The sequence below is a fragment of the Callorhinus ursinus genome, unplaced genomic scaffold (assembly GCF_003265705.2).
Source record: "Callorhinus ursinus isolate GAN/ISIS: 27379988/994484 unplaced genomic scaffold, GSC_fseal_2.0 scaffold56, whole genome shotgun sequence".
Classification (NCBI taxonomy): domain Eukaryota; kingdom Metazoa; phylum Chordata; class Mammalia; order Carnivora; family Otariidae; genus Callorhinus; species Callorhinus ursinus.
Window position 1 is genome coordinate 51,484 of NW_027397118.1, and position 12,991 is coordinate 64,474.

General features: G+C 47.6%; 1 protein-coding gene across 5 annotated transcripts in view; it reads right to left on the minus strand.

The window, feature by feature from the left end:
- Window positions 1-12,991, minus strand: part of MT4 (metallothionein 4) — a 34,552-nt gene that overhangs the window by 15,086 nt on the left and 6,475 nt on the right. For 2 of the 5 annotated variants that reach the window (XM_073884339.1, XM_073884337.1), the window contains exons 4-6: window positions 5,663-5,753; window positions 2,725-2,900; window positions 1,293-1,395 (exon numbers count right to left, since the gene is read on the minus strand). The exons of 2 other annotated variants lie outside the window; for them this stretch is intronic. The gene's annotated coding sequence lies outside the window, so the exon portion shown is untranslated. The remainder of the gene's footprint in view (window positions 1-1,292; window positions 1,396-2,724; window positions 2,901-5,662; window positions 5,754-12,991) is intronic. One more of the 5 variants, XM_073884338.1, reaches the window with a different exon arrangement.

A 12,991-nucleotide genomic window follows, 5' to 3' on the forward strand; every position in this document is an offset into this window, starting at 1 on the left:
CAGTGCTTGGTTGAGGTCGTCAGGATCACCCAGTGAGACCCTTTAAAAAACACAATTTGGGGCGCCTGGGTGGCTCAGTCGTTGAGCGTCTGCCTTCAGCTCAGGTCATGATCCCAGAGTCCTGGGATCGAGTCCCACATCGGGCTCCCCGCTCAGTGGGAAGCCTGCTTCTCCCTCTCCCACCCCCCCTGCTTGTGTTCCCTCTCTCACTGTGTCTCTATCTGTCAAATAAATAAATAAAATCTTTAAAAAAAAAATAAAAAACACAATTTGGTGGGGGGGTATTCTGATGCAGTGAGCTTGGAGTGGGAGTTCGAGAGGGTCTCATATTTTTTTAATCCCTCAGATGATTCTGGTGTGCAGCCAGTTTGGGAAAATGGTGCCCTCATCAGTTCCTCTCAGTGACTTTTAATCTTTTTTGAGTCATAAACCCTTTTGAGACGCTAAAAAACTTATCAACATTTGGCATAATGAAAAAGAAGATGCTCATCCAGAAAAAATTTTGCATACAATGTCAGAGGGTCTGAGTACTCTCCTGTTCACAACCACCAGGTGAAAAACCTCAGCAGTACTTGATGCTGGAATCCCATGTACAAGAGTCATAAAAATGGCTTCCAGGGTCTCACTTGTATTCCTCCAGTGACAGGGAGCTCATTACCTCTGATGATAGCCTATTCCTTTTATGGGAGCATTACCAGTAGTTTTGTGGGTTCTTTTGTTTAGTTCTTGTGGGTTTTTTTTTTTTTTAAGATTTTATTTATTTATTTGAGAGAGAGAGAGCAAACACAAGTTGGGGGAGGGGCAGAAGGACAAGCAGACTCCCTGCTGAGTGGGGAGCCTGACGTGGGGCTCGATCCCAGGACCCTGAGATCATGACCTGAGCTGAAGTCAGATGCTTAACTGACTGAGCCCCCCAGGTGCCCCTGAAACTTTCTTAAACCCTGTTTTTATTCTTGGCTCATCCTATGTCTTGGGGTAGAAGATATCATAAGGTCCTTTGCATAAAGTAGGTTGAGGGAGGTGGCTTTTCTTTGCCTTAAACTCTTTTAAACTTCAAGGGAGACTCTCCTTTTCCTCATAGTTGAGGTTGGGTGTTCACCATGCCTCCCTCTCTGCATCCACTTTGGGACTTTATAGATTTAATTTAAGCCAGGCCTCTTTTTCTGCACCTGGAAGAAACCTCATTTTGTACTCTGTAGTCTTGCTGTCCCTTTGATGGCTTTAGTCATCTGTCCTTGCCTGACACAGGTATCTGGGTTTGAATGCAAATACGCCGAAGTGTTCCCACTCACCTTTTATCCCAGGGCTTCTGGAAAAGGGAGCACAAGTGCCTGCAAACATGGGCCTGAGTGAATGCCACAAGGAAGCTGGGAGAACGGCATCCTCTTACCAGCCCTGCAGGAAGACAGCAATGACTGGCCGCTTTCCACCGAATGGACATCCAGTGGGCCTGGCAGGGTCCCACTCATGCATTCATTCACACATTCATGCCACAAATATTTACCAAGTTCCCAAGGGGAGCCAGGTTCTGGGCTGCATGCTGCAGACAGAGCAACCAATAACACCATGCAAGTTTGTGCCTTCCAAGAGTTTGTATTTTAATAAGGGAGATAGAAGACTAGCAAGTAAGCACACCCATGAATAATTACAAGGTGTGATGTGGCATGTGAGATAACTCTAGATAATATATTAAAGGAAACCCAATTCAGACAGAGGAGGTGATCCTTCCACTGAGAGTTGTTGGGGAAGGGTGTTTCAGGCCGACAGAACAGCATATGCAAGGGTGCTGTGGCTGAAAAGAGTTTGGTTTTTACAAGAAACCCAGAAAAGGCCAATGCAGCTAGAGATAGTAACTAAGGGGGAAGAGATAGTTCAAGAGCTTTGATTCAGATGCCAAGAAGGTTCAGCAGGTTTCATGAATGAGTGAAGGAAGCTAGGTCAGATACAAGAGGGAACACTGGGGTCTGCGGCAAGGTGGCACACGTGCGTCAGGTGTAAATAAAGGAGGGAGCCACCGTTCAGCTCCAGCTAGCCTCACACCTGTGGCACTGGCACTTGTGGGTCCAGTGTTGCCAGGCCTTCTGATCTTTCAAGAGAATCCTCAAACTTCCATTTTTCTACAAAATCTTCTATTTAAAAAAAAAAGAAGAAGAAAACTGAGAAGAAAAAAAAAAAAAAACAACACATCACGTTTGAGGGCCAAATGCGGCCTGCCTGGGTGCTGCCTCGTTATAACCCCTGGGCTGGGTAAATCCACAGCAGAGAATTAAAGGGTTGTAGAGCAGGGAGTGTCCCCTCACTCAGCAGACTGAGGCCCAAAGTGCTTTCAGTTTCTAGCCCTTGCTCTGCTCGGTACTTTCCGGAGAACACGAGCAGCCCTTCAGGCTCATTTCCTCTTTGGGCCCCAGGCGAGAACCTAACCGTGGGGCTCAGTTTCCTAACTTGCACACAGGAACATTGAGGCCAAGTTTGGCGGCTGCCTGGGGCCACAGCGCGTGGGGGTAATTGGGGTTTGTAAACAACTTTGAAGCTTCTAAGAGTAAGTACCCAGCAAAGTTCAGAAGGGGATTTCAACGGGCTTGTTTCTTCAAGTGCCACCACTGTATCTGTCCCAACCTCTCCCCATCTCCAGGGGGCTTTGCCCAGCTGGGAAATGAACAGGAGGCTGCCCTCCTCTGAGGGCCTCCAGAAAGCCCCTCCGTGCATTCACGTCCCCCCACTCACCTGTCCTTTCCTTCCGTCCTTCCTGTTCCCCTTTTCTTCCTTCGCAAACACGCCGTGAGCCCTTCCAGGTGCCCGTCACAGTAAGTCACAGCGCCGGCTCTAGCCATGCAGCCTGGTGGCTCTTGCAGCCCAGGGAGTCAGAAACCACACGTGCAGCGCACGTGACAAGACAGAACCTTTGGAGAGAGGGTTATAGGCACAAATCACCTATCTGGGGGTTCAGGCCCCCTCAGCGCCCCCCTCCCATCCTAAATAAGTGAATGCTTCAGCTGCAATCTGTAGTTGAGCAGGAGTTAGCCAGAGCGAAGAGGAGACTCGGGGGAGAGAGTCTAGGTAGAAGGAGCTTCCATGATCAGGGGCTGGAGGAGGGATATAAGGGAGCTCTAAGTGTTCACACACCTGAGAGATGCCCACTGGCAGGGGCCTCGGAGCTGTCAGAGGGGGCAGGGTGGGAGCAAGATTTCCTGTCCCCTCAAACGTCCTTCTAGCTAGACTAAGAATCAAACTGACTCGAGACAGGTTAATAGAAAATCAAATTTAATAGCGTAGGGATGGGGGAATCCACACACACGTGGAAATTCCAAAGACAGTCCAGCAAAATGAAGCATGTGTGTCATCCCGAACTGAGGGAGAAGTGGGTAGGGGCCTGGGACTCCAGAGTGAAGGAATGCACTTTATGGGACCATAAGAAGAAAAGCAGATGTTCAGTAATTAGACGGTTACCCTGCCATACAGATGTCACTCAGATAAAATTTAGCTCTGGTAATAACCCTCATGCTGTAAAAGACCCCCAATTCAGATTCTTCTAGGTAACTGGAGGAGGGGCAGAGTTTCCCTTGAGCCCACAGGGTCCTGATCGCCTTCACCTCAACACAATCTTCATGCCATAGTAGCCCATCTCAGGACGACCTGTCCTTACCCCCTAACAGAGCCCCAAGGCTGAGTGGTGGATGGAGGCGAGGAAGCGGATAGGAGTCTGCTCACAGGGGGCCCTCAAAGCGAGGGCCAGGATTGATTGACTGATCGATTTTACTTTTTAACTGTTTACCCTGAAGGTAATAGCGTAATAAGAAGTTTCTGAACGTCAACCCGAAAGGACAGGTTAGGATTTTTTGATTGTGTCTTTTTTTTAGAACGCAGTGGTTATTTCCCTAGGTTGATCTTCTTAAAGGAAAAGCCTGGCAAATGAATCCCTTCTAATTCTGTTCTTCTGTGATCTTCAAATCCCCTTTCTGCACATCTTCTGTGTCCCAAGACACCAGTACATTACCCATGCAGTGGGTACTATTGTAAATCCATATTTGCGAGGAGAACACTGGCTCCAAGAGGTCATCTGCTAAGGTCACCCAGCCAGGAAGGGGCAGAGTGGGGATCTGAATCCCAGTCTATTTGTTTCCAAACCCTGGGCTCTGTCTACAAGAAGGGCATGATCAAGATAATGACCGGCAGCCCGGCGATGACCCACCTCAGCCAGGTCCCGTGGTAGAAAAAGCCCCTATCTGTAGAGATCTCCCTGCAAGTGTTGGATGGAGAAAAAAAAAAATCCCATGCCTAACAGCAACCTCTGAGCGGAGGTGGTTCCAGGGGCAGCTTGGAGAAGCAGCAGCTCCGCTCTGCCTGTGCTTGCATGCTAATGAGGCAGGGACGCCAGTGGCTAATTAACGAGGGCCTGACCTCCAGGGTTCTCAGGATGCCAGCTTTTGTCCAAGTCTTTTCTCCTTCAGAGAACATGCAGCTGGTTCCTGGACCGGATGCAGCACCAAAGGGCCTTTCAGGGCCTCCTCTGAATGAAGCGTTCTGTTCCCACCACAGCTTTTTAAAGACTTGGGGAGAAAACAGAAACCCAGAGGGACTAAGAAGTTCTGTTCTTCAAGGATGGGGCAGGCGGCACGCTGCAAAGTCCCAGGACAGCCTTGCCCTGGGCCGGGCACCAGCTGCTGGCGGCTCAGAGGGGTGGCGGGGGTGCTGGCCTGCGCCTGGGCTGAGTCACGTTCCCAGCTCCCATGGTAAATTATCGCCCTTGGTTTACAGCCAGTAAACCCAAAAGGAGACTGGAGTCACTGAGGTGGCTCTGGTCCAGATGCACCAGGAGTTGCAGATCCCATTCTTTTCAGTCCAGCCTGGGATTAATGCCGTGGGTTTCTCTGTAGGAAGGCTAGGTCTGTGGTAGAGGATTTAGACCACTCATCTACATGCAGAGAGAGATGACAGAATAATACAAATGGCTTTTAGAGCAAGTGATAAGATACTCATCTATGCTTATAATAATAGAAGAGCAAATTAAAACTACAACCAGATATCATTAAAAAAAAAAAAAGTCTATCTGATTGGCAGAGATCCGAACATGTGAAGTACGTGCGTGCAGAGGCAGTGAGGAGATAGGCATGCGCAGCCTGCGGGCCAACCACAGTAGCGTCCACAATGGGGACGGCATATGGACTTCCACGCAGCACCTCCACTTGTGGGAAATTATCCTATATATTTATTTGCACATTGTGCACGAAGAAGTGGGTGCAATTCACCGTAATTTTGCCTATAAAAGATTGGAAAAGGACTAACTGGGTAAGACAATGGGGACTGGTTCAAAGAATTATGACACATCAATGCAATGGAATTCTAGGCAGCCCTTAAAGATATGAGGTAGCCCCATATGTCCCCAGATACAGAAGGATCATGAAGAGATATAGTGTTAACTGAGGAAAAGCTAGGTCCAGAATTGTGTGCACAGCAAGGATGCCACCATTTGTGGTGGGAAAGTGGGAAGAGGCTACGTAGACATCCACATTTGTATATGGACAGACTACATCTGCAAGGAGAGGCAAAGAAGACATAATGGTGGTGGTTACTTCTGAGAGGGGGGCTGAGGAGCTGAGGGTCTGCTCGGCTGGAAGGCAGACTTACACTGGAGACTTGTCTATAGCATTTGAATTAGTTTTACCTTAGGGGTGCCTGGCTGGCTCAGTTGGTAGAACATGTGCGTCTTGATCTCAGGATTGTGAGTTTGAGCCCCACGTTAGGTGTAGAGATGACTTAAAAAAAAAAAACAAAACAAGGGTGACTTACTTTTACCATACTACTTTTTCAAAAGAAAGGAAGGAAAAGAGGGAGGGAGGGAGGAAGGAAGAGAGGGACAGAGGGACAGAGGGAGGGAGGAAAGAGAGAGAGGGAGGAAGGAAAAGAAGGAACAAAGAAAAGTGTAGATAGGCAAAAAGAAAAAAATGCTCAGTGGCAAGCCCACAACACTAGTAAGATTTTGGCTTATATCTTTCTATTGTTTTTTAATTAATTTCAAAGTTAAAGAAAATTTACAAGAATAATACAAAGAACTCACATATACCTTTTACTCGGATCTGCATGTTATCACATTTATCTCTCTCTCTATATATATACTTATTTTTTTTTAAATTTTATTTATTTGTCACAGAGAGAGAGAGAGAGAGAGAGAGAGAGCGTGCACAAGCAGGGGGAGCAGCAGCAGGAGAGGGAGAAGCAAGCTCTCTGCTGAGCAGGGAGCCCAACGTGGGGCTCGATCCCAGGATTGTGGGATCATGACCTGAGCCGAAGGCAGACGCTTAACCGACTGAGCCACCCAGGCGCCCTTATGAGACTCCTTTTGATCCTTCTAGAAACAGCCAGGTTTCTCCTGGAACCCAGCCTGATGGATGAGCTCAACCTCCTGGCTCAGGGCTCCTCTGCCCCAGGAATTCCTGCCCTGCTGAGACATTGTCACTACCACAATCCACGCCCTAAACAGTCTTGTCCCGCATCACTGCCTGCAACTGTGGGAACAGGCCCTTTATATGCACAATGTCATCTTCAAAGTGCTTTTGGCTTGTTAATTGGCCACGATTCACATTAAGATTAGACTAAAGATCCCCCACATGCCCAACAGGGGAGGGCTGATGTCACTGGCCTTGGGAACACCTTGCTGGCAACTCACTGCAGAAAGCACCCCCCCCCAAGCCCCTGCCCGCCCACCGGCTCTGAGTGATAGCTGATGCTGGGAGAGGATCCCAGCTTCCCCACTTTAATGTCATCTCTGGGAGCCTCAATTATTTTGGTCAGAGAAATGGGGGTGATAAGGTTGTCAGGAGGACTCATCACACAAAGTGGCTGGTGTGGGGTAGCTGCTCCATAAATGTTGGTTTCCTTCACGCTCAGAAGTTACTTCCTCCACAGGGCATTTCTTGGTATCTTTCTTCTAACCTCCAGAACATTGCATATGTTCCTCTTTTAACCCTGATCGGTCCGTTCTCTGCCTTGTATTATGGTGAATTGTGCCCCTGCTGCAGCTGTTAAGTCATCGAGCACGGGGCTTATGTGTAAGGCATCCTTACACCTCTCTCGGTAGGAAGCCCGGGGCCCACTGTGAAATTCAGTAAACGTGTGCGTGCCCGAGAGGCAGCACCAGCACTGTACAAGGGCAAAGGGCCCTAGAGCCCCACTCTGTGGGTGCAGCCCCAGTCCCGTCATTCATTAGCTATGGGATCTTAGGTGAGCTACTTATCTCTTCATGCCTGGGAGTCCTGATCTGTAAAAGGGGAATAATTAATAATAGCGCCGACATCAAAAGCTTGTTGCAAAGAGTAAATAAGTTAATGTGCATAGAACAGTAGCTGCCACATGGTAAGAGCTTTATAGCTCTTGGCTATTGTTAGACCAGCATCCAGCAAAGGCCCTTTCTCCTGGTGTGGCCTCCGTACATGTTTGTTAAGCTGAACTGAGAAGACTGTATCCCCCACCCTCTCCTCATGAATACCCACACTTGGCCGATTTTCTGAAATGCTACCATTCCTAGTTCATTCTTTGGAGTTCAGGTAGTCTTTCTTATTAAAATGCAAATGTTGATTTCAAATGTTAGTCCGACACTTTCTATGTGAAAGGCTTTGTACAGGAATACCACTCTGTGGCCTTAAAGTTGGAGGAGAGGACTTCCTTATGCCATCCCAGACCATCTTCAGAAGGAGGTCCAGGAAACTGGTCTCAGGAGGGTCTCTAGGGAGGGGATCCTATGGCAAAGACTGGGGTGGGAGGGGGACTTCCTTTTCAATGTATATTCTTTAAAAATATATTCTTTTGTACCATGGTAAAATATACATGACTTAAATGTTACCTTTTTTTTTTAAAGATTTTATTTATTTGAGAGAGGAGGATGAGGGACAGAGGGAGAGGGAGAAGCAGACTCCCCGCTGAGCAGGGAGCCCGATGCGGGGCTCGATCCCAGGACCCTGGGATCATGACCTGAGCCGAAGGCAGACGCTTAACCGACTGAGCCACCCAGGCGCCCTAAATGTTACCCTTTTAACCATTTTTAAGTATACAATTCAGTGGCATTAAGCACATTCACAGTGTTAACTAGCCATCACCACTATGTCTGGAACTTTTTTCTCATCCCATACAGAAATTATACCCATTAAACAATAACTCCCCATTCTGCCTCCTCCACACCCCCCACCCCTGGTAACCTCTATTCTACTCTATGTATTTGCCTGTTCTTGTACCTCATATAAGTGGAACCATACAATATTTGTTCTTTCGTGTCTGGTTTATTTCACTTGGCTTAATATCTTCAAGGTTCCTCCACGTTGAAGCATGGAGGCAGTCCTTTTTAGGCCTGAATATTATTCCATGGTATGAATCTTATTGATTTATCCATTCATCTGTTTGATTTATCCTTTCATCTGTTTGATTTGTCCGTTCATCTGTTTGATTTATCCTGATAGCTACTTGGGTTGTTACCACTTTTTGGCTATCGTGAGTAATGCTGCATGAACATTGTTGGACAAATATCTGTTTGAGTCCCTGTCTTCGATTCCTTTGGGTATATCCCCAGAAGTGGAATTTCTGGATCATGTGGTAATTCTATGTTTCATGTTTTGAGGAATCATCCTGCTGCTTTCCACAGCGGCGGCACCATTTTGTATTGCCACCGACAGGGGACAAAGGTTCCCATTTCTTCAGATCTTTGTTATATATGCTTTTATATATTTTAATTTGATAGGGTATCAAAGCATTACCACTTAACACTACATTAAATATCCCAAGAAGCCAGCATTCTAAAGGGGTGAGGGTGCATGAGTGGACAAGACAGCAGTGACGAAACAGGCAGCAGCCCTCTATTCAGCGGGAATGCATGACTGAGAATCCAGATTATTGAATTCAAGGATCGGTTCTGTGTTATATTGGCTGCATTGTCACACCCCCTCTTTGGGACATGGTTTTCTCAGAGGTCAGATGGAAGTGTTGCATGAGGCTCTCCTGAGTTCCCTTCCTGCTGTATCTGCCAAGGAGCCCACACAGAGAGGTCATAAGAGAAGTGTGGACAATGTGCTCCTCCAGGTAGATTCCCGGTTTGCATCTCCCACCTCCCTTGCCTGCTGGCTTCCACTGGCTTAGGTGATGCAGGAGACTGGGGGCGTGGGGGGAGGAGAGCATGGTGGTGGTCTTCAGCGCTCAGCTCCCTCCTTGCGCTGCCACCTCCGTGAAAGCAGCTCCAGCCAGATCCCCCTTCACTGGGCTCCTGCAATACAGTTCCTTACCCTGGGGAAGGGTTAGGACTGGCGTGTTTGTTTCCCAGGGCTGCCATTACAACGTACCATAGACTGGGTGGCTTAAACAACAGAAATTTATTCTCTCACAGTTCTGGAAGCTAGCGGTCTGACATCAAGGTCTCTGTAGGATTGATTCCTTCTGGGGGCCCTGAGGGGGAATCTGGTCCATGCTCTTCCCTTCTTCCTGGGGTTTGCTGGCCATCTTTGGCTTGTAGAAGCATCACCCTGATCTCTGCCTTCATCTTCATGTGGCATTCTGTGTGAGTCTGTAACCAAATTTCCCCCTTTTATAAGGAAACCAGTTGTGTGGATGGTGATCCCATAATGACATCTTTTTTTTTTTTGAAAGATTTTTATTTATTCATTTTACAGGGAGAGACACAGCGAGAGAGGGAACACAAGCAGGGAGAGTGGGAGAGGGAGAAGCAGGCTCCCCACTGAGCAGGGAGCCCGATGCGGGGCTCGATCCCAGGACCCTGGGACCATGACCTGAGCCGAAGGCAGACGCTTAAAGACTGAGCCACCCAGGCGCCCCCATAATGACATCTCTTAAACTTGATGATCTCTGCAAAGACCCTCTCCAAATAAGGTCACATTCTGAGGTTCTGGGGGTGAGGACTCCAACATACTTTTTTGGGGGAGGAGGGACACAATTCAGTCCATAACGGGTGGTCACAGCTTCCACTGCTGCCTCCTGACCCTGTGTTGGTTTTCCAAGTCCTGCCCACACCTCTGTAAATAGCTCCTTGGTTCAGTTTCTCACAATCCTGGTTGAGAACATGCCTCTGTGTCCTGCAGGAACTCGTCAAGCCTTAGCATCTTGGCCAGTTTGTTTTGGTCTGTTCTTAAAAAAAAAAGCCCTGATCTTTGTTTCCTGGGGTCGCTTCTGGAAAATTCGGCAGATGAGGGGAAGGACCTCTGAGTTTGTTTTGGGAGGAGGGGGGCGTTCAAAATAGATCACATCTGCAGTCTCCTCAAGCAAGAAGTCATGGTAAAGTGTGCCCACACATTCCAAGAAAGCCTTGAAGGGTCCACCTAGGGGTGTTCAGCATAAAGAAGCTACGGAGGGATGAGGATCTATCTTCAAATACCTGAAGAGCCGACAAGGGGAAGAGTCATGAAGTCAATCTGTCTGTTTCTACAGAGAGACTGATATGTGGCTCAGTATAGTATCACGAGTAAGAGATTACTTATGTAAGTTTATATAAAAGATATATATATAATATAAACAGATTTATGTAAATAATATAAAGTAAGTAAGAGATTTCTGAGAATCGTTTGAATTGTGGGCATCCCAGTCACAGGAAGTATTCAAACAGGGGCTGGATGGTCAGAAGCCGGGGCTGGTGATCTCTCCCCTTTCATACTGGCAAATGCCATGATTGTAGAAACGGGATTGGAATTTCTTTAGCCCGTTTTGCCCCCTGAAGATATGAGGCTCACATCTCCAAAGCTGCACAGTGCTTTCAGATGTAAGAATTTATACCAAGGTAGAAAAACTCAAACTTCCAGAGAAGGTGCCCCAGCCATTGGCTTCCCACCCAAATGGGTAATTACTAAAGCTGAGTCAAGCCTCAGCCAGCGTCTGATGCTGCCCACACCCAGGTATGGCTCCAGGGGGCTATAAAGGGCACGCTACTGGAAACTGGAACAGACTCCAGCTATCAGCTTTGATCTGCACCCTGCAGGCAGGTTGGGCTGGGAGCCGGTTTCTCTGCTCCTTGGGTGCTGGGCTAACCTCTTGGGTTACCTCTTGGGTGCCGTGGCCTCCTTTAATTTCAAAATCATTCGAAGGCTCCCAGTCCTCATTGTCCTGGCAGAGAAGCTTGTCGCTGTCAGCACACCTCTGGTTACACCTTCTTCTTCTTTTTTTTTTTTAATTAATTAATTTATTTGTCAGAGAGAGAGAGCACAAGCAGGGGGAATGGCAGGCAGGGCAGGCAGAGGGAGAAGCAGACTCCCCGCTGAGCAAGGAGCCCGACGCAGGACCCGATCCCAGGACCAAGCCGAAGGCAGATGCCCAACTGACTGAGCTACCCAGGTGTCCCCTGGTTATGCCTTCTGATCGCCACCATTTACCACCATGGGCTTGGCAGGTGTTGATGGAAGCAGGAGGAGTTTTTCATCAGTCATGAGTAGATATGTAGATTTAAAAAAAAAAAGTCACAATTTACGTCAGTTACAGAGGTATTTCAGAATCAGAAGCTGATGCTTCAGGCCAGAGAAGGTTGGAAAGAACATCAACAAAAATTAATCGAAATGTATTTCTTTGAGTGAATTGCTTGGCAAGGCTATTATATTTGAATCATGCTAGACCAAATCCTTTCTTTATTTTCCTAAAGAGTCTTTAAATATAACTTACTGAATAGGACTTTACATAACTGAAAGTGTGATGCACAGCATTGCTTTATTGTTGTTATAAAAAAAAAAAGTCCTACTCCTCATCTGTGTGCAAATGGTAATCAATTCCCCACAGCTTCCCTTCTCTCTGGGAGTCTCTGGCTCACCCAGAATCATATTCGGAATCATGCCCAGAATCTCAGGCATGGTCTTGTGGGTGTCATGGTGCAAAATAAGAAAAAGAAAGAGGCACCCCTTCTCACTGCTTATTAGTACAAACCATACAATCTCTTTCGAATTTGTCAGTGGGGAGAAGTTATGTAGGCCAATACCACGAGGTGAGAGAGATAAAGCAGGGTAATGAAAGAGGGAGAGCCTGGGCACTCAGGGTAGGCCTCTCTGAGGAGGGGGCCATTGAGCTGACATCTGACTGACATACGGGAGCCAGGCTTGACAAGATCTGGGGGCGGAGCATTCCAGGTGGAAAAGACTGTAAGGTGCTGTAGTAGGTCCTGCTGAGCAGGTATATTCAATGTGGTATGATTTATTTGAATCAGACCATCATTCACTCACCAGATATTTCAAGAGCGCCCACTAGGTGCCAGGAACTGCTGAAGGTGCTTGGATGATGTTAGGCTGGAATGTTTCTTGTGGAAAGAACAAGAATGTTGCATAACAGTCCTGGTGTCTTTCACCCCGGCTGCCTGGCTCTTATTCCTGGGCTAGCACCTCAGCCTCCTCTGAAGAGCTGGCCTGCTTTATTCCTTGACGTGTGATGAAAGGAGCCTGACCCAGGACTTGGCCTGTGGTTCTCCAGTGATGGACAAATCTCTGATTCAGGCATTCAGGATGAGGAAGTTCGTTTTTTCAGCAAATAGAAGTCACATTCTCCATGAGCAGTTCTTACGAGGGATAAAATCCTATATCTGCTTCTCCCTGCCTGACTTCTACCTCTCTCTCTCTCTCTCTTTACGTGGGGGTGTGGGGAGCTGCTAGTTATTGGGCTTCTCTATCCGAAGTGGCCAAGACACTTGCATTTGTGTGTGGAGAGCCAGACAACAACCAAGTCAAAAAATAAATAAATGAGATATTCTCAGAAAGAGATAAACACTTTGAAGAAAATCAAGCAGCTTGGGAGACACCGAGAGAGATGCGCCGTGGGGCAGGCCTCTCCGAGGAGAGAGGTATTGAGTTGAGACCTAACTGACATATGCGAGCCAGACTTGACAAGATCTGGGGGCACGGCATTCTAGGTGGAGGGAGCTCCAAGTGCAGAGGTCCTGAGGTGAGGTCACACTTGGTGTGTTGGGATGGTTCACAGACACCAGAGCTCTGTAGGCCAAGTTAGGATTTTGGATTTTATTTATTGTGTAATG